This window comes from Hippoglossus stenolepis, chromosome 19 (genome assembly GCF_022539355.2).
Source record: "Hippoglossus stenolepis isolate QCI-W04-F060 chromosome 19, HSTE1.2, whole genome shotgun sequence".
Lineage (NCBI taxonomy): Eukaryota > Metazoa > Chordata > Actinopteri > Pleuronectiformes > Pleuronectidae > Hippoglossus > Hippoglossus stenolepis.
The window spans coordinates 5590820-5611270 of NC_061501.1; the positions used below are offsets into that span (position 1 = coordinate 5590820).

Genomic DNA, 20451 nt, shown 5'->3' on the forward strand with positions numbered 1-20451 from the left:
TGATGAGCTGGAGGCGTCTGCTCAGTGGAGAGGTGATTTCCATAAACCAGGTCACTGTGGCAGCGGTGGTGGTGGTTAGGGCTGTGATCACTCATGTCCACTTCACCATGAGTACCATACTTTTGTTTCTGTCCCCGTGCCAGGCTCCAGTCACTTCCTTCGCACTGGGGGGAAGGAGAGTTTGAGTTCAGCAAACAAGTAGACGAATACCTGCTGTGAAGGTAAAGAGAAGAGGCTGTGATTAGGAAAGCTTGCACTTCACTTTCCTCATGTCTGACACTTGATGTAATAGTGATCACGCTGTTTTCTGACATACAAACTGCAAACATAGTGTAAGTGCTGTAAGTTTGCATATTAGGCCACGGGGAAGATTGTCTGTTGTGTGTTCTAGTTCTTTGGGATTTGGCACAAAATGCACATGAGAGTCTGAGTCAAACAGGAGCACAACCACAGCAGCAGGTTTTCTGCTCCTGTCATATATTCCTCTGTTCTGCTTTCATTTTGAGATGGTGTCTTTTCACCACCTTTGTGCAACCAGTCCATTTCCTGCATCCCAAATTGTCTTTCCATCTATTGTTTCCTCCAAAATCCATAAATATATTCAGTTTAACATCACATAAGATTTAGAGAAGTATAAAATCTTGCTTGAACTAATAAATGTGGTATTTTTACTTGAAAAATGACTGAGCTGCTGGACGGAGACAGGCAGGTTGTCTCCTTCCAGTCTAAGGTACATCCATTCTTAGTTGCCTTCGCAATCGCATAAAATGAACTCTGTTTCAGGCGCTCAAAAACTAAAACGTTGTCGTGTGCGTGTAGCCTCAGCTAAGCTATGACAGCTTTAGCTTCATATTTACCATGCAGACATGAGAGCAGGATCAATCTTCTGTCAAGCCCGGGCATGTACGACACGGAATGTCTTGCTTTTCATTTGTAATTTCTATGTTATCAGGTTGGAGGGGCCACCCTGCCTGTGTGAGAAGCGCCTCAGGTGCGTAAGCCGTGCTGCTCTTCTAGAGAAACAAGGTCTCCTCTATTTTCTCCCTGTACCGCACTCGGTTCACTGCAACATAGACAGTGAAAATGATCTTCCACCATATTTTCAATGTCTATATCTGTCGATTAAGTCACAAAATAAATATTCGCAACACTTCCTGTATCCGCTTCAAAGTAAAAGCACTCTCTGGCCGCTGTTGATTGAATCCATTCGTTTGTTTTAACAAGATTTAAATTTTTATTGCAGGACAGAAAGATGCACAGCTTCATACTGTAGAGTCCTGATGTTGCGCATATAGCCGTACTTTAATTTGAAGAAAAACAGGAGCCAAACCAGAAACTTTATATTGCAGCCCAGCTGTTGGACAACCTACAGAAGGATTTCTTTTAAACGACTGACTGTTCATCTACAACATCATCCTAAGATTTCTACATGACACAGGTAGCTGTGAAAACTTAAGACAAGGTCCTCATCTCTACAAAATGGCTTTTAACAAACAGTAATATGCAAAAGTTTTAGGCACTTTTACAAGTTTGTAGGCATCTGATTGGTCCAGGATTTGTTCTGCAGCAGGACAAACACACAACCAGAGTCATACAGAAGAAAAAGGAGCCTGGTCCCCACAGAGACCTTATCTCACCTTCATGGAGACGGTGTGAGATCACATGAGGAGACAAGACACTGCTCTGAATACCTGCTGTTTCACAGGCAGAGGAGGTCACAGCGAATACTGATCCGATTTGGATTTTTTCCATCTTTACTGCACAGCGCTGTACTTATTTGATAGAACTTCCTATTTGCTATTCAATGTTGAGCGTGACCTGAAACACTTGCAGTCTTATGAGTCTCCTGTCTGATTTCCTTTCCTCTTAAAGAGCTCTGCCGTTCGGAGATGGAATCCAGTAAAGCTAAAACACCAATCTGCAGGAGACGCACTTGGATATGGATTTAAAAAAAAGGAAGAGATGGGCTGTTTTTGACTGAACACCAATGGAATTGTGATGCACACTCACACAAACACACACACACACACACATACACACTCGCACAAAGAGAGAAACACAGAGAGAGCATCTACACTCCGAGGTATTGAACCTCCATTTGTTTGTTTTCATGTCGTGTTTGGAACATTCAACACAAAGAATCCAGCGCAGCCTGGTTTATGTTTTAATTAGTTTACCACTGTTGCATATACAAATCATAATTCTGCCAACACCCCACAGTTAATGGATCCCAATAAATGAAATGTACATTTTGAAAATTGAGCCGGCACACTTCCAGAATAAAGGCCCAGTTAATCATACGCAGACGGTTATTCATTGATTCTCCGCGTCAAGTCGACTTCTGATACGACACTTCCCTCTTATTTCCCCGCCAGCTATTCATTCCTGGTTATTTGCATGACAGACTTCGTGCGCGAATCGTCCCCCCCCCCCGACACTTTTTTTTTTTCCCCCTCCTGACATTGTTTGTTTGGTTTTGTCGGTACGTATCCTGTTGTTTTGTTTCGAGGGTGTAAAGGTCTTTGGGAGACCGAGACAGCCGTATCAACCCTGTTTAGCATAAAGCTTGTGGCTGGCCCCGTCCCTGGCCTAATGAAAAGTAGAAGATAGGCTATGCTTGTCATGCTCGGCTAGCCCTGTGATCGGCAGACTGTGGACAGTTGCTCTCCTTGCATGCCAATTAATCCCTGCCTCTGAATTTCCCACCGTCCCTGTTTTTATTCACAGCTTAATGGAGAAAGAAAAAGTCTGCGGGCTGGTTTAAAACAAATAGTCATCACAACACTGCATGTTGGATTTATGTGCACGCTGCCGACTGTATCTGGAGATTTTATAGTTTCACACAAATTGATTTTGCTGGATTCACTTTGCATGCTCGCTTCAGATATGGACATTATAGTCTAATGGTTTTATTCAGCTGCAGATAAAATAAGGCGGTCGGACTCCCAGTTGTGTAGGATTACAGCTTTCCACGGACTGTTAGATGCCTCTCAGGATCATATTTTCCACCTTGTGATATGCTGCATTGGTTAAAGGGCACTTTTGGCCGGATTAGCATGCTGCTCAGGCAGCCACTGAACATTATTATTCTCTTTTATTTATGTGTCAAAGCAGTGGGAGGAACCTGGATCCCAGCGCGGGCTCAAAACGCTGCTGGCTCCGTCTCAACAGACAGCCTGAGTATCTTTTAAATGGCCAGTCATCGCCATCGGAGAGCAGATAAAGATGGATTTCGGATGAAGATTCATGGTGTGAAAACAGACCTGAGCTTGCTGTTTCTGGACCCTCATCATTCATCATGCATCATCTGCTTCACGCTTACATCGAAATAAATAAATATATGTAAAGAAACAAAAAAAAAAATCTGAAAAGCACTCATACAGCTATTTTACAAATCAACAAAGAGCTGACAGAAAAAAAATGCCCATTCATCATTAATAATAGACGCGTTGGCTGAGCTCACGAGGCAAGTGAGGAATCCAGGTTACAATTTATGGGATAAATATTTCATCGCTTACATCTGTCTGTATATTTTGTGCCAGCGTGTTGTGCGGTTGTTACAAATGAACGTCAAACGGGAAAGTAAGTGAACAAGCCGTCGAGGGAGCGGAACAAAGACGTAGCGGCGCGGGGAGGAGAGAGGAAGATTCACAAGAAAAAAAAAACTGAACGGCAAACAATCTTCCTTGGCTCTGTCAAACAAATTAAATATGCAGTTTGGCGGACTTTACTGCGTTGCTCTTGTAAAGAGAAAGAAACAAGAAATGAAAGAGAGAATGAGAAGTGACTGTGGGGGTGGGTGGGGGGGGGGGATATATGCCCTCCTGCGCTCGCCCTTCTCCCCCTCTGTTGGGACCGCGCTGCAGCTCGGACAGTACTTGCATTCTTCCCCAGCTTATCCCAGGACCCTCTCAATTAAGCGATAATAAGCGACCACACAAAAAGACCTCACAAATCAAACAATAACATAAAAAAAAGCAGTTGAGGGCCCCCTCTTCGCTTACACCCAAATTATTTTGGGCTCTTTTGAGGTAGAATCACCCACCTAATTGCCCGTACTGTTTCTTATTTCCTGACTCTGTTTTATTGTCAGGGTTTTTGATTTGATTATGCCCCAAGACCCCCCCCTCCTCAAAAACAGGCAACCGTCGGCTCATTTGACCACGGCCAACAGGAGGGCGAGCTCTACCTATGACAGCTCCGCTTTGACAGCCACGGAGCGCGCGGGTCAAACAGCGAAAGTGTTTTGACAGTCGCGGCAAGAAAAAGCGATCGTCCGAGTTAACATTTTCAAATCACCACCAGCTTCCTTCGCTCGGCGCTAAATGGCTCCCACGCCATTGTTTAATCAAGAAGAAAAGAACAACGCAGAACATGAATACAAAGTGCCTATAGCAAAGCACCATACTGAGCGCAGACCAAAGCAGTTGCCACATCACAGCACATCCATATGAAATGAGTTACTGATGGGGGCTTTTTTTTTTCAGCTTCAGAGAATATGCCCCCAACACACACACACATTTTCAAAAAGGAGGCAATCCCCCCACCCACCTACCCACCACCACCATCACCACCATTAACACCACTGCCACCGCCTCCCCCAACAACCATAACAGGCTGTGCACCCCAGCGTCTGAACAAATGTGCGAATGACCTGCACTGGCACGGAAGGAATAAAGTGGGGAGTGGGGGGGTGAAATAGAGAAAGTGTTACATCTGATGTTGTTCTGTGTGTATAAAGCTGCTTTCAGACAAGCAATGAACTCTGGATAATCTCCTGACATTGTTAACATTGGCTGTATGTAAGAAAGCAAAGGAATTAGTTGCTGCGGACAGTCTGCTGAGTTTCTCCTGCCAGCCCCCCAACAAACACTCGAGTGAACCCATGTGAGAAAACAGCTGGAGATTCTCCTGAGGATTCACCACGAGAGAGTGGGTGTGATGATGACGTCTGTAACACCAATGGAATACAAGTATCTCAGGGAGAAAAAGAGAAGCGATACATTCAGAAGACACAACCGAAATAAACATGGGATCTCTGCAGCAGAATTGGTACAAAAACTCCAGGGAAAGTCTGGACCCAATTGTGCCGCCTTTCTCCAGAGTTCATGTCTGAAAACGGCTTAATTCAGCGTATATCCACTTTTCTACATCTGAATCGATGACCTACTGAAGATACACATTCAGTATGTTCCAAAAAGCAGAAGTTGTTGTTTGGATTTTTCTACAGAAAGTCCTGCTTTTGTTTCAGTGTGAAACAGAAACTTTGACCTGTTCTTGACGATAGAGATGTGTTGTGTATGAATGTCTCAGCTCATTGTCTTCACACATTCACCACTGTGAACTCAAAAGCAAAGCCTGAAGCCTCGGTCACTGGTATGTGTTCATATCCAAAACCATTCTTGCCAGGTCTCCCTTGTAAAAGAGATCTTTCATCTCAATGGCACTAACCTGGCTGAATAAAGACTAATGAATAAAGTCCTAAATATAAACCTAAAAATATTGCTAACCTTCACCACTCTAGATTTTCTTGTCTAATATGTTTATTTCTTTTTCATTTTAAATGTAACATGTCGTTGACTGCATTACATACAAAGTCATGTTGCTTTGTCTCCAATCAAATCCCAAGACTCTTCAGCTCGCTTGAAAGCAAAGTCACTAAAGGTCATTTCTAAAACGTCCTGAATACCACTTCAAGTTCAAAAGCAGTAAAGGAGTTTTCTCCCTAATCTGAGTCTCTCTCTCTCTCTCTCTCTCTCTCTCTCTCTCTCTCTCTCTCTCTGTGTGTGAGAGAGAGCTTTTCTTCCTCAAGTGCTGCAAGGCCACAAGGACGAGTACAAACAGTCGGCATTTGAATAAAGTTAGTTACACATGGGCGTCTCTCAGACGCACAGTGGCTTGGAGGCAGAAACAAACTCGGCGGAGGAGGTAAATATCATAGATTTAGTGCTCAGGAGTGGTCACGCTGTGTAAAAACCTTGAGAGCAGTGTCGAGTGAGCGATATATACACAAGTGTGGGGTGGGGGGGGTGGTGCATGCAGAGCAGCTGAGAGGTAACTGTGATATAAACGGCAATAATTGCAAATGTAATGACGTTCAGTAAATAAGGGAAACTTCCTTCAGGGAGCGACACAGGGTCATGTTTCCCCTGTTTCCCCTGTTTCCCAATGTTCTGCTGTGTTTTCTCGTCAGTGCTCGTTCATGCATGTGTGTGTGTTTATGTGTGTGTGTGTGTGTGGTGGGCAGGCCCACTCACCTGCCCACCTGTGGTTCATCCCCCATGTTGCATTATTTAAATCCTGGCTCATTCACTCACACAGTGTGGTAACACTACAGCTGCTGTAATCCAGGTCTGATGCTTTGTCAGTTTGCCTCCGAGTAAATCCTCACTCAGCTTCAAGATTCAGCTCGTCTCACTTTCCTGATGCATCCACCTTTGTCCGCAGCTTGGTTCCATTTCCTTACTCACCCGATAACACCTCCACCTTTTTTCTGGAAGCCCCGTCTGAACACACCAGTCGATCTGCTCTGCTGTTTTGAATCCTGTCATCTGTCCAGAACCAGAGTGAGCTCCCATCAAGTTACTCATGACCTTGTTTTACAATAAATCTTTAAAAGCTTATCCTGACTCTGTACTGCCACCTGATTTCAAACCTGATTTCATCATAACTGCTAGTAGGTGCTGTTTCTTCAAATGTCTCTTCATATCAAAGACACAAGTACTTCTTTTTTACACCAAATTTAGCGAGTATACTCAGGTTTTTTAAATGTGGGTAAGCCTGCTAAAAAGGCGATTGACTCCTTTCCAGTTACCAGTAGGGCAGTAAGACATCATCATGGAAAACAACACGTGAAATACTTTGCTCTCTTGCTAGTGTTGCACCTTGCTCAATATATCCGAAGAAAAAATTCGCTGTTGCACATTGTTCCCAACATATAAAAAGCAATAATTACACATGGTGCTTGTTTGATTGATTAAGACACTGCTCACTAATCAACAGACAAAATACTCCAGAGCCAGAGTTAGCTATATAAGCACCCAAATGGCACCCAAAGTTCAATATGGGTGTTATAATTTTACCTCAAAACAGTACTTTTTATTGGTTTTCATGAAGCTACTTCATGTCCAAATATTGATAAAGTCTTAAATAAAAGCTATCATGACACTGTTTCTACCCCCGGCTGTTTGTAAAAGGGAAACACCTGTATGGATCAAGAGTAAACTTGTCGGCCTCCTCCATTCTGGGTCCTTTACACTGGTCTTCAGTCCATCCCAGTCCGATTTATCCATAAAAGACTTTTGATCTCTGTCTCCACTCTTACTTTTAATCCATCCACTTCATTTTTTAACTGCCTCCAACACGGCTTTGAATCAAAGACATTCTTCTCCTCCGATCTGCCAAAAACAACCGCAAGATTTGTTTTCCCAGACCAGACAACCCTCCACCCACCCCTCCGATACTCCATGCTGAGCGCTCTGGTGGGCTGAAACCAATGGAGAATGTGCCATTAAATCATGTATCTGGGTAATCCGGAATCACTTTACGCCAAAGTCGGCTTTTAAAAGAGCACTGAAACTGGCTTTGCTGGTTAGCCACGGTCCCGCACAACCCCCAGACCCCCCCCTCTCCCCCACTCTGTATTTCCCTTTCAGTGTATCCTGGGAACCTGGAGAAGTAATTACATCATTGTGAATCTCCCTTTCAGGCCAACACGATTGGGTTTTACGGGAAACCTTGGCGCAGGAAGGAAGGAAGGGATCGCAGGTGTGTTTTATAATTGGGACAACAGAACGAGCAGAGGAAGTGTTGTGTTCTGCTCGCGGAGCAGATGGAGAAGTGTTTGTTGTGGTCGATTTGCGTGAATTTTTAGTTTTTTTATTACCAGGGCTGCTATCTATGATACCAGCTAAATATATTTTCACTGAGTAATGAATGAAAACAACCGGCGCAACCCGAGACCATTTGAAGAAAATCAAAGTCACATTTCTTTGGTCTCGTTAACTTACCATTAAACCTCCTTTTTTGTGTGTGTGTGTGGCCGTGGCCCGCAGCCAGATTGTTTACATTCGGAGCTCCATCGCTCCCTCGGAAACGTCCGTAATCTCGGAGGGGTAATTAGAAAACGTGCAGACCTGTCCATTAGCTTCAGCTCCCAAACAGCCATTGTTGCGGCACAGTGTGCGGCACATTGTGGTGGCATGTGTACAGATTAAAGAAAGGGGGAAAAAAGAACATAGTCAAACACTGTTCCTCTCTTTGTTTCCTCGCTCTCTCCGTGTGCAATAACAGTTGTGGTGCTCCTTGTGAAGTGGAGTTCCCATGTGACTGGCAGCCGTCTCGGCGTGAACCTGCTGCAAAAAAGAATAGGCCACAGTTTTTATTTATAGACGAGGCCTCCTATGACTGTCTCTGCATAATGAACTGGTGGATGCGGCGAACACGTCACTTCATAAATGTTGCAGGGATGAAGGAAGAAGGGAATAAATAGGGAAAACAACTTTGTAGAGCTGTTTTTTTTTAAATAGAGGTTCCTTTATCTTGCAATGGTTCCTGTTCCAGGTTTCAAAGTGCACATTTGCATGACAATTAGTTGTTCTACATTAAAAAAAAAAAGTGGAGCGTTCGTATCTCTGGTAAATACACTTAACGCAGAGGCAGGGTTAGGAAGAAGCGCCGTTTTAAAACGCCTGAGACGACTCTTTGAAATTCACTGCCATCGCAAATCGATTCTGACAGGTAGTTTCACGAGGGTTTATTTTGCCGTGTGTACACTGAACTGTGGCGTGCGTCGCTGAACTTATTTTCAATTTGCTCAGTTTCACTCTGTTCACTCGAGGTCAGGGAGCCTCAGCGGGGGGAAACCTGCGCCGCAAATCTTCCATCTCGCTCTTGATTCCTGACTCTTTTGCACTTCAAAGTCTCGCCGCGCACCTTGATCACCAACTCTGCATCTCAGGTGGAGAATAAAGGGGAGATGCATTCTGCTTTGAAGAAATTGATCCCTGAAGATGGCAAGCTGGATGTCAGCCAGCGTGGTTGTGATACTGTTATGGTTCTGCGAGACTGTTTTCATTTAATCCTTTTGTGAAAACGATACTATTAGATGTACTATTACGAGTCGATAATCTTCATCCCCTGGTGTTGCCAATGCACTGATGTGTGTTTGGATGTCACGTCATGCGAAGGGGAAGGGTTGTCTACAGTAATAATCCAGGAAGCAGCTGAGATTTGACCCAATTTGTTGTTTTATTACAAACTTCATCCGTCTGGAGCTAAGTGCTCCAGTCAATCTGCACGACACCACATAGAGTTAAACAAAGGTAGGTTTTTATCACAACTCGATTTGATCTAAATCTGCTGCTCCGACCCCCTCTGTACATCAGAGGAGAAACAAGCCGGTCATACAGCAGACTCAGCAATCCATGTGATGTGATGTGAAACATGCTTACTGCTCAATGGACCAGATGGAAGGGGGGAAAAAAAATCCTCAACTCCTGACACAACATTATTTCTACAAGTCTATTAGAAAATAACTGCATTTGCAAAGACGGGGGAGGAATACATTATCAGCAGTTAGGCTGAAATGACAACACACATTATACGGCGATTAGTTTACACAAGGCAGCTAATGGATCCAATCACAGCACATTAATAAACAAGACACTTAGCTTTGTATCTACCTGAAGAGTCTCATCAATCTTTCATTGAGATAGCCACAGCTGGGCCAGCCAGCTCCAGTCCAATATTTTCATTCCGGGGGGGGGGGAACAACAGTGGCGGCCCATGTTGGCACGGCGACTGTAGCGATGCAGGAGAAAGAATGAAAAGAGCAATCAGTGAGATTATTCTCTCTCCGCTCCGCTGCACAAAGTGACCATCGTATATCTGCAGGAGTTGATAGGATTGCTAATCAATGGCGATGAATCAATGATTTCTATGCCAGGTGCTGAGAATTCTGGCTTTCAAAATAAAATAAAAAGCTCCCCCCCACACACCGCCACCGCCACCGCCTGGCATTATCAGCTCGGGACGCCGCTCTAAGGCAAACAACGGCATCGTGACACGTTTTCAGCTACGAGGACTAATAACCATCATTCTCGAACCTCCAAAACAAATGAAAGCAAATGCCAGAGCTGCGTTTTTATTATTGCAATACTTAGCAGGATGATATATTACCTATTCACTGGATGTGTCTCTAATTAGCTTGCTTACTTGTCTCTAACTGTGCAAAAGAACGGCTTCACTGTTTCTGTCAAGTGCCGGCCACCACCACACTGCAGAGTGAGTGGATGTGATGAACGGGGGAAGTTGTGTACAAGGAGCTATGTTCTGTGAAGCTCTTAGAATTCCTAATAGAGAGCAATAAAATGAATAAATGGCATAATGAAAATTAAAAAGTCCCAATCAGATACATAATGTAATGCCTGCAGCAGTGTAGTGACAAAAATGCATCGGTACTGCAATGCTTATTCCTAAAAATGATGAAAAATTAGGGCCAAAATAAAATTCTGAGAGTATTAAGTCATACTGTTGCGAGGTTGCTGTTAATTTTGCGACGTGTCACATGAGAATTGTCCAAGATTTTAGATCAAGATGGAGTGAGACAAAAGATTATTATTGGGAATTTCTTATTTCTGGGAAAACTACGACTTTATTCTCAAAATCACTGTCGGTGTATTTGAATTGAAGTTACACAACTAATGGTGTTTATGGTTGTCCCCCGGTCGGTCCGCCATGCCTCAGATTGAAAGCTCCAGATATGAGAGTATATGGAGAGATCAATCTGCTACTCAGTCAATTAATCACCTCAAAAATGCATGTTTATCAGTTGTCTGTAACACTTTCATTCTGATGGATTACATGCATTACGGCCCTGCTGCCGATCTGATTTGTATTCCTCGCTGCGCTGATTACAAAATTACACTGCTGATGCATTGGTTTTCTCCATAGAAGATTGATGGCACTGATGAACAAAAGGGAAAAACCAACTAGGCCCGGTGCATTTAAGACCAAAATAAAATGCTGAAAAAACAAATGGAGATTTGCTAAATAAATGCAAAAGGTAAAAAAAAAAAAAAAAGGATGAATGATTAAGCAGCTGATGGACTGAATGACAGACAGTTTGGGGGTGGGGGTGGGGGCTGGAGGGGATAAGCCGTGTTTCTCGCTTCTATTCCAGATTTTTTTTTTTTTTGTGACTCGGGGGCGTATTCCCCGTGGTCTGCAGACAACCCCAGGCTGTTCTCTCAACTTCACCAAGTCTCTGTCTCTATCAGCCTGGGATCAGGGCTGCTCCGAGCTTGTGTGTGTGTGTGTGTGTGTGTGTGTGTGTGTGTGTGTGTGTGTGTGTGTGTGTGTGTGTGTGTGTGTGTGTGTGTGTGTGTGTGTGTGTGTGCCCACGCTGTCTGTTGCTGCTTCAATAAAACCAGCCAGAGCAGGCTGGGACCAGGGGAGATTGACAGACAACACCAGCTCACAGGCACACAATAATAATGCAGAAACACACTGCTAGTAGTGCAAGAGCATGCAGGCACACACAGCTACACATACTCCTCTCACACACAGACGTCAACACTACGAGGTGTGTGTGTGTGTGTTTGGTTGGGAATAGCAGGCCTTCCTTCCCCTGGGTGCCAGGTGCCGACAGGACATCTTCTGCTGGAGGCAGTTATCTGAGGACGAGCAGAATGAGAAGGAAGGGGGAGGAGGATGAGCATTTTTCACCAGAGTATTGCGAGCATGCCGCTGCAGACAAATCAGCTCACGGTGTGTTGACGTGCTCGCCGTCATGTGCACATCACCAGCTCTGAAGAAAGTGCAGATGATTTTTTTTTTTTGGGGTGTTGCATGTGTCAAACAGACAGATGAGGTGAATCAGGTCATGTGCAGGTGTATCAGACTGTGCACGGATTCAGAAACTTTACTGGGCCGTGATCCTGCTTTTCAACGCACACGTTTTTTACAAGTCAGTTTAACCAACACAACTCATTGGCGAAATGAATGAGATGCAGTAACACGTTAAAAATCAAACTGAAAATCACAGAATGTACCTTGGAAATACTGAACTCCTTTAGGAATATGTAAAGGCATTTTCAGACGTGGAGGATGTCCTCAAATTCCGGTCCGGACTTTCTGCAGAGTTGGCTTTCACATATAAAAACAAACAGTAGGAGATTCGCTCAGTTGGGTTCACAACAACACAGAAATCTGTGGAGCGGGCAGACGCAGGACATAAGGTGTTAATTCCACTGCGGACATCATGTGTTTTTGTTTAAAGCACATCGACATCAGCTTGGCCCTTATCCCCCATACCTCTCGTGACATCGTCGTTTTTCATCCTGAGATATTTCTGTTCTTCTATTCTATTGCATCTGCTGCTTGTTAGAAACGTCATCAACACTCCCACTTGCTGGTGGTGAACCCTGCTGTGTTCTCATCGTCATTATCCAGAGTTCTTACGGGGACATGTAAGCATTCAGCCCCTCTGGAGAATGTCCACAGATTCTCTGCGAATTCAGTGCATGTCTCAAAGCAGCTGAAGCCCCACACTTCCTTTTCGCAGGAGACAACAATGTAGTTTTTACTCTGCAGGCAGTTCCATAAACTGATAACAGACAAGAGAAAGTACCTCGCAGGTTTAAGCTCTTCAGAAGGTACCTCTGTGATTGGATGATCCACAGCTCCATCTCAGCGCTGAGGCTATTCTAAATGCAGTCGTGGCGTTTGCTGTTACAAAGCTACGCAAACCATAAAAGATACAAAGATGCAGAGCGCGGTGGAAGACTGTCCCCGCCCTGTTTATGTCCAGGAGAGACGGTGGTGGAGCTCTCAGCCAGGAGGGAATCCTCCATGGCCGTGTAATCCGGGCTCCGTCGTTAGACACAGCACATGAAGGACGGGTTTATCTCTGGAGGGCTCGCTGGGATACAGCTACTGGGAGGAGAGGTGTGTGTGTGACGGGGGGGGGGCTCTACCTCTGAACAGATCCTTTATGGAAACAGCATGTGTTCATTTACACCACGATGTTGCAAAGTGATAAAACCCGACAGGGTTGCAGTGCAAAACGCATTAGCATCTTTAATGCGGAGTTGAATACGCCTGATGTGCAGTTTCTGCAGGAAAAGAAATGCAGTGGGTGAAAGGTCTCTACAAAATGTCTTCTCTCTAGTGTGAAGAGTATTTTGATCGCCCCCTCGGTCCTGGCCGCAGTAAAGGTCATAAACCCCGGCCTCCTCCATGTTAGCAGATGGGAAATGACACAAAATAAAAAAATAGAAGTACACATTAAACATATTTTTCTGGTAATGTGATGGAATTAAAAATGGAGTGAAACGTCATGGTTGACAGCTGAGACTGATCACTACTTCCTGGCTCCAAATGATGTAAACGGCACAAGATGGCAGCGTTCGTATCTGTCGTTTTCTAAATATGTCTTGACAGTGGGAGGAGGTTGGGACATGTACATCTATACACAGTCCATGGCAACACGGTATAATAAAATATTACTATACTACCAGAACCTCCTAAAGCTGGGGTTATCAACTGAATTCGTCCAAGGTCTAGAATTTGTCCAAGCACCCACGCTGGGTTGTGTTGGCTACTCGCTGATAATAAGATGGATTATAATGTGGGTCGAGCCTACATGTCTAAAGTAAATCATTCCTCGCTGCCAAGTACAAATTGAACTGAATGATACAGAATACAGATGTCTCTGTTCCCTGTTATCTCACCTGTTGCTGGTTCTCCCACAGCAGCATGATGGCTGCCGTCCTCCACCTCCCCTCATATCTCTTACCACTTACTAAACCTCTCTTCTTGCTACTCCTGGTTCGGCCCTCGTGCGTCTTTGAAAATCTGTTTCAATCTGGAATGAGGTCGCAAACATTCAGTGTCAGAGTTAAAGAATTATTACTGATGTTCTTCGCTTGTTTGAGTGGTCGGTGAAAAGCCAATAACGATCCTTCCTCCCGCGCATGATCATGTTTTGATACAGAGGTGTGCACGGACATGAGGTGGGCTGGGCCACGAGGGGCTCAGCGAATCACTGCACTGCAAGATAAGATTTTAGTGTTCATATTTTGTCAAAGTTGTGCGCAAGTAACACAATAAATTATGATTATGTAGTGGGATAGAAAGTGCAGATAATTGCTGATATATGTAGTAGTGGAAAAGTAAAAAACACCTGAACATCATTCTATCTAAGTAAAGAACACAGTAAAGATATATGAAAAATATACTTGCGTACAATAATGAAATTGATGTTCTTCATTACGTCCCACCACTGGCATTCAGCAACATTCTGTAAGCGTAATATATATACAAACCATATATATATATAACCATATATACCGCTATATAAATACAAAACATTTAAAGGGAAGCTTTGCTGGGTCAGATGCTTCAGTTAATATACTGTACATTATTTGTTGTATTTAGTTTATACTGTTTTGTTTAAACAGGAGCCATGTGCCACATTCCAGGAAGTCCCTGCGTCCTCTAGGAGAAATAAACAAATTCTTGGCGACAGAGCCGCAGTGTTTAGATGACATCCGGGGGGAGGTGGGCTACACCTGTTTTTCTCCCAAAACCTTCAGCGTCGCTCACTCTGCTTGTCTGAGCTTGTGAAGGCCTTTGTTGAGTTTCACCTCTCCCCAAGGACATGTGCTCAACCCTGTATAACCCCGCTGTCACATCATCCCATCCCATACAGAATGGAACATACTCCCCTCCCGTTGCCAGTTTATGCTACTATTTCATTTCCCGGCTTTTGTACTCGGTGCTCAAGTCCCAGCTCTGGGGCGGATCCCGACATAACAATGAGCTGCGCCGCTATCTGTGTTTTAACTGGCTCTGCCGGAGGAACTCTCTGGGTCGCGGCCAAAACAATTCATTCACACGGAGTTCCTCACACGCCCATGTTATTTTACTCCTTTATTTTGGAAAAGAAATCTGCGAAACGGCCTCATTCATCACCGCTGGAGCTGTAGCAAATATTTTCTTGTTCTTTCTAAGGACGGGAGCTGGTGTATAACTCCTGGTGCCACCTGAATATATTACACGTAAATAATGCAACCAAAAGCTATTACGGTTGTTGTGGGTAGTTGGCGATGATGACAGTCATCATGAAAATAAGGGTTATTTATTTTTGGAGTCGCTTTAGGTTCAACCGTGGGATTGTGTTTATCCTCAGTAGAATCTGCATCAAGTTCACCAGGTTCAAGCAGTGACTGCCAACACTGCTGTCTGCTGTGGCCCAGCCCTTCCATTTTTTAATCAAATCTCTCCTTCCTCAGCTCTTGACTTCCTCCTGTATTCCTACTTCGGTGGGCAGACAGACCCATCCTGGTTCCATAATTAGTTTGTTTTCTCATTCTCAGTCCTTACCTGCCTTCCTGTCCACCCGCACACTTTATCAAGCGCTGTTATCATATGCAATAGAATCCAATATTACTCATCTGTCTGTGTTTTTTTTTTTTCATTTATGATTTATGAAGTCACTGATGAGCCACAGACCGTCTGGCCTTCATCTCAAGATAAACTCCCAGATAAAGCAGTGCATGGGAGTATTTGCATCTCCACCCGCCCAGGCAAAAGTCACACAGATATCAGTGTTCCGGTCGTAGGTGGGACGGCTCGGCTTGCTGGCAGCTCACCGGCCTTCTGACACCTTCAAAATTGTATGTCTCTTCTGATTAGATAGTGGGCGACACGGTGGTGCAATGGTGAGCACTGTCGCCTCATAGAAAGAAGGTTTTGGGTAGGACCTTGGGCCTTTCTTTGTGGATGTCCTCCCTCTTTCAACGTGGGTGTTTGTACTCCAACTTCCTCTCACAGTCCAAAGACATGCAGGACAACATAATTTATTTCTTACCAAAATGTCGTAGTTAACTATGACCTTTTGTAGCTAACTACAATGTTTCTTCAGACAAGCAGATATTCTCTAATACAGTTGTTAATCTTAAGATGTAGTGGTTCACCTGCATCCTTCAGAGGACACGGTCTGCTTGGCGCATGCAGACTGCCTCCATCAATGGCTGCATGGACCGCGAAGGCTGCCAGACATGCCCGTGAAAGTTTTATGCCCCTTGATTTTTTTTTTTTTTTACATTTGTATCGTTAGCTGTTGCGGTCAAGTTGAAGGGCGATACTCAAGCATTGAAATGCATTGAATGTCTAGTCGCTTGCCGGCGCGATTACCTCTTTGAAAAACACTGAAGGATAATGAGTCCTGGGAAAGGTTGGGCCAGGAAGGATCCAGTTGGAGCCTTCGTTTAGAAGGACGCATTTGAATGAGCCTTGAAAATAGGACAGTCCAGTCGCGCCAAAATGCAGCCTCAGAAGGGTGCAGCTTGTGTATAGAAAATAAATGCGATTTTATCTATGTTTTCTGTAAACTGCAGCATGCTAACATTCGCAGCTCAGAGCATGTAGCGGTGTGGAATCCTTTCCTCACACGTCTGTGTTTTTGGTTACAGAATGGGGAGATTCCACACTGAACTCTTGAGATACTAAATATCTGTTTTACTACAGTACTTCAACATTTAAAGCCTGACAGGCCTGTCGGGCTCATTGAGCAGGGATGTTTTCAGCTCTGCAGTCAGAACTGGTAGCTGCGGGTAAACAGGATATTGTAGACTGCATACCAGACATCCTACCTTCCTTTCACTGCTGTGCTAATTTAATCTCTGTTACTATGGAGGTACAACATGCGGAAAGAACTCACATGACCATTTGTGTGGCTGCAGACCCAAATATCACGTCTTGCGCTAATAGATTTTCTTGTTTTCCAATTTAATGAAATCTATTTTATTTAGTAAGATCACAGTTCATGTGTTATAGTGGTGGCACTTAATTTAATTTCAGGGACAAAATCAATGTGAGATATGGATCGTCAACCTCCCCCTCTTTGATCTGGCACAATCTCACTTTTTTTTATGCTCAGATTCTTTTTTTTATTGAAAAGGATAATCTGTTCCACAGGCAGAAATCATCTCATCGTTTCAAAAGGGCAAAAGTGATCTTAAAACTTCCAGTGCTGATTGGTTTTAATGAGAGTGTGACCTTTCAAGGAAACCCAACAATATGTGGGATGGTTGATTTTAAGCAAGAATCCATATCAAAGAAGCCCTGGGTTGCAACGCTGAGCGCGTCGCACCGCGGGAGGACGAGGAACTCATTATTCTGTGATTCTGTGACTTACACAGACAGAGAGGCTGCAGCAGAGAGAGAGAGCTGGGGAGAGAAGAGAGGGAGGGAGAGAGGGAGAGAAAGGGAGAAAGGCGAGTGAGAGCAGAGAAAACAAGTGTGAAAGAAAGATTTTAAATCATCAAAATTCTAGTCACAAAACATTAGGGCCGGCATAAGGGTCTTTTTACTGGGAGCAGACAAGGCTCTGCAGCTCTGCCGGCTGCCAAGCATGTTGCATCATGAAAACACATTGAAGCCTCAGAGAGAGAGGAGTAGAACAGTAGGAGGCATCTGAGCAGAATCAAACCACGATTCCTGCAGTTCTCTACACTGTGCCTGCTGATTTTATTTTGTACAATACACTGAGCTAAGTACATATGTTGCACTGCAGGTTTATGGCTCGAAGATCCCAGGCGATACAGGTGATCATGGATGATAATAATGAAGCAGAATATGGCATAAAGTAGCTGTTATTGTGATTCTGGTGTGCATCAGTGCACGCAGCTCAGCTCAGCTCGCAGTAGGAATGCAAATAGCATTTTCTGCATTAATCCGAGACACAGTGATTGAATTGCAAATGCACTAAAGTAACTGTTTTTAAATTCATTTAAAGGCTTTGAATAGTAATCGTTTTTCTTCTCCTCCTCCACTACACTGCTTAACACAAAGAGTTGATTTTAGCTCCTCTCACTGCACGAACCATTGACCACAACTGTCATGTTAAAACCAGAGCAACTATAGAAATGCTGCATGCAGCACTTTAATGCCATTTCAAAAAACAGTCTTTAAGCTACGTTTTGCATACATTAAATCAGTGCAACTTACAGTTCCATTTATTATGGTGTTGTTATACTGAGTGATATGTTATGTTATCAATATTTTGTCAATATCTTGAATAGACAAAGATGCATCATTTTGCATAAAAGGAGAGGGACAATATTATTGTGGGGCCGTTTCCATTACTTGTTTGACTAACCACGTCTGAGCAGGTATGCGGAGAACAAAAGAGGCGGATCACATTGACCGAAATGCGTCGGCTGTCGGCTTTTTAATTTCTCTGCATTTATAGTCACATAGTTGTTGATAGAGATTAGCCAAAATGTCTAGCCTTAACTCTAACACCTACAAATATAATTGCTGTGTGATGAAAGAAACAAGTCGGACGGGGAAAGTTCATGACGTAAGATTCTTGGCCCGAACATCGGCTGTCTACACTGGAAGCTCTAGAATATTGGCCATTGCCCCCAGAGGCTAACTCAGCGTCAGACGATTGCTGATGGCCTCCGAGATAGCTCTGCGTACGCCATGTGATTGGACAGAGCGCCTGAAGGTTTTTTATTTATACCTGTTTTGACTGTGTCCGAAAAAATTAAAGGGCACTTAAATTATTTACCCATCATGATGTGCACAACTCTATGATAACAGTTGTACAACATCTTCTGCAATTTTGGAGGGAAACTCTAGTCTGCAATGTGCATTTTCTGGCTGTCTGGAAAAATACCACTGGAACCAGTATTTCAACATGTTATGCAGCAGACTGCCCACGAAACACAATGAGCAGTTGTTCTAAGAATTAAGCTTCCAGACTTTGTGGGAGATGGTGGTAGATTGCAACATACAGTTTATTAAAAACGACCACAGGGTTTATAGGGTAAAGTGACTTTAACTGAAACATCTCTAACAATGAAAGTGTTGATTTTGCTGTGGCTGAAGGGGGCAGGGCGATCGTACTCTCACCAAGTGTCCATGGGCAAGGCACTGAGCCCCAAAATGGCCCCTTCTCATATAGAGAAAGTTCTGCATATAGATGCACTGTATGACATGTATGAATGTGTGTGAATGGCAAAAACTGTAATGTAAAGCGTTTTGAGTGATCAACAAGACTATATCAATACAAACCATTTTACTTATAAAGCTGCTGAGAGACCATGAACATTTAATAATTTATCACACATTATAATTTGTTTTTTATTAAAGTGACACATATAAATATGACTGGACGCTCATTCTCCGTCCTGTAAATGTCTCAGCCGTGTGTGTGCTCCTCTGCCAGTGTGAAGACTCCTCACCATCTTAAATAATGACACACGAGTCAGCTCAGTGTCTATATCTGTCCCACACCGAGCGGCAGATATTTAAAGCAACCTGCTTCTGTCTGTCTGCAAATTACATAACAGACACGAGGGGAAGTACTGTGTGCACTTCACTTATATCTCGACCACTTGTAGCAGATATTGTGCGTGATTCAGTAACAGCTCCTGAAGATTGGACATGAAGGTTGATGTCTCATGAAGGTCTTTCCTTGGCTCTTTGTTTCTACAGTACCGACTACAGTAAGACGTATTCTTCCTTTTCTGCTGGACTGCAGAGAGCGAGGCCGACCCTGAGTCATGACGGTGCCTCACTGTGGGTTGGACAATCCCCCATTGTTACCCAGACTCAGACTGTGGTGCTGAGCGAAAGACAAAATGACAAAGATTTTCTGTTGTCGGTAACTTTATCTCTGAGTGATCATATTTACAATAACTCCAGCTGGAATCACAGCACAGCCGTCGCCGTCTTTAACTTATGTGTCTGGTGATTCTACCAGACGACGTCGTGGTTGTGCAATCAGGGTTTCAGCAGAGCAGTGACTGCTGGGTAATATGTCGTCTTAATGGGCCGTGTTTCAGTCACTGTTTCGTCTGACAGCAGAAACAGTATCTTAACACAGATAAATTCACAATAAAACTGTTCTCATTTACATGTTTTTCTGATTATGTGAGAGCAAACAGATGAAGGTCTGATACCAGCAAACAATAGGAAGAATGAAAATGCGAAACCATGATGTTCTGAATATGAGAATTATGTTCTATGTATATTATCGTATTGTATGTTCTAGCGACATTTTTTATATGTGAGTATTAGGGCCACTTGAAGGTAAAATTTGTAATTGAAATCATATTATTAAGAGAATAAAGCCGTAATTTTTTGAGAAACAAAATGAGATTTTACAAGAATAAAGTTGTAAATTTACAAGAATAAAGATGTAAATTTAGGTTCTGTGTCATTCATTGTCCAGACATGCACTAAGTTTTGACCTTGTCCTGTTAGTGTTCACACACACTGTTCACAGTACAATGTAGAAAAACGCTGCAGAATTTGAATCCCCTATCTTATCATCAAATCGATCACATCTGTGTCAGGCATCTTTTTATCAAACATGAAACTTCACACTCATTCAACTTTTAACTCTCAGTCAGGCAAATGAAAATCTGGTCA

At 43.6% G+C, this 20451-nt stretch overlaps 1 long non-coding RNA gene across 1 annotated transcript; it reads left to right on the forward strand.

Annotated features, from left to right (window-relative positions):
* The first annotated feature begins 6445 nt into the window (after positions 1–6445).
* Positions 6446–20228, forward strand: LOC118098586. The gene is made up of 2 exons (XR_004694182.2): positions 6446–6566; positions 19513–20228. It is a non-coding gene; the product is annotated as an uncharacterized LOC118098586 (long non-coding RNA).
* The last annotated feature ends 223 nt before the right edge of the window (positions 20229–20451 follow it).